Here is a 1,947-nt window from a genome sequence, read left to right as displayed (position 1 = left end):
ATGTTACTAAGACGTATAGTTACTTTTCTCAGTACCGATTACTGTAACGCATTATCAATAAGATTTAGTAACTCAACTGTCGTGACTACATGGTGCTCAACAGTGTTATCCCGGTAAACAACTATTTGAAGTGGTGGGCCACATTTGGGGGCGGCAGTAGCTCAGGAGGTAGAGCGCTCGTCTTGGGATCAAGAGATCGCAGTTCGAATCCCGGCTCCTCCGTGTTACATGTCGAAGTGTCCTTGGGTAAGACACTGAACCCCTACTACCCCCAATAAGCAGGTTAGCGCCTTACATGGCTGCACGGCCGCTATTGGGAAATGTGAAGCACATCGTAAAGCGCTTTGGGAAGTCATTGACTTGAAAAGCGCTATAGAAATGCAGATCATTTCATTTCATTTCATTGGGTCAAAGGAATTGGGCCAAGGGCCTTTTCTGTAGACCTATCCGACTTTTCTCATTTACGAATGAACATATATACTTTATATTATATAATATATATTATTATATTTAAGTATACATATATATATACATATATATATACTTTATATTTATATTTATATTTCTTTACATATGTGCTTGTAGTTAATGATTAGTTTCATCAAATTGGTATAGAAACACTCCCAATAATTTTTTTTTTTTTTAAGTATTCCAGTTGTAGTATCATATCCACCCAAGATCATAGCCCTGTTCAAGCTGCTCTACAGCAACGCAGAGAGCTGTGTCCGTATCAACGGCATTGACTCCGACTGGTTTACTATCTCCAGCGGCGTTCGTCAAGGCTGCGTGGCTGCTCCCGACCTTTTTAATTGCATCATCGACCATCTGATGTTCAGGGTTAGTGAGCGCATCCCCGGAGTGTCTTTCGGCAACTACCACCTGACTGACCTGGAGTATGCTGACGACACCATCATGCTCAGCACTTCCTACAGCCAGCTGAGAGACGCTCTGGGCATTTACAGCAAAGAGGCAGCGCGGCTTGGCCTCCAAGTGAGTTGGACGAAAACCAAGTTCATGTATGTCGGTGATGGACCAGATCCACCTCCCATCCAAATTGGTAGCGACATCGTAGAGCCTGTCAAGACCTTTGTGTATCTGGGGTCCATGGTGACAGACAATGGGGACCTAAAACCAGAGATTCTCCGCAGAAGAGCCCTGGCAGTATCTGCTCTGCAGTCTCTCTGGAAACCACTCTGGCGGCACCAGACCATCGCACGCAAGACCAAGCTCCGCATTTACAACCTCGCCGTACTCTCCATCCTGCTTTATGGCTCAGAAACATGGCCCCTGAACGACACCCTGGCCACAAGAATCGACGGTTTTGATAGCAGGGCTCTCAGAACCATCGAGAACATCAGGTGGCCCCAGCGAGTCTCCAATAAAGAGCTCAGAGCCCGCACGTGCCAGCCCAGAGCATCTTCCTTGGTCGCACAACGCCGCACCCGCTGGTTTGGCCATGTCCTTCGTCTACCACCAGACCATCCGACACGAGCCATTCTCCAGTTTGACCCAAAGGCCGCAGGCTGGAGACGACCACGAGGGAAACCCCGCACTCGATGGCTCGACGTCGTTGCGGGCGACCTCCAACAACACGGAGTTGCTGTAGAGGATGCAGAACAGCTGGCACAAGACCGCCAGCATTGGAAAAACCTGGTTCATCTGGTCGGCTCAACGCACAGGGACGGGACCCCCGACCTTCGCTGGAGCAATAATCAATCAATCAATCAATCTTTGAAGTCTGTTGGGCATATTTAATTCATACTTAATAGAGAAAATATTCTACTTTGAACTTTTAGAGGTCACCTCAAACCACGCACCCCAGCTTTAACAACTGTTGTCCCTGAAAGAGCAGAATAAAATAAATAAATAATAGTTGTAGTATTGTTGAGGTATTTCGGAAGTGGTATTCTTTGTGTAGAATGTTTGTGTAAGTGGTTTTATTTTGTA

Source organism: Urocampus carinirostris, chromosome 6 (genome assembly GCF_059441175.1).
Source record: "Urocampus carinirostris isolate Australia breed hairy pipefish chromosome 6, RoL_Ucar_1.0, whole genome shotgun sequence".
Taxonomy (NCBI): domain Eukaryota; kingdom Metazoa; phylum Chordata; class Actinopteri; order Syngnathiformes; family Syngnathidae; genus Urocampus; species Urocampus carinirostris.
The sequence above is the reverse complement of the archived record's forward strand: the minus strand, read 5'-3'. Positions refer to the sequence as shown.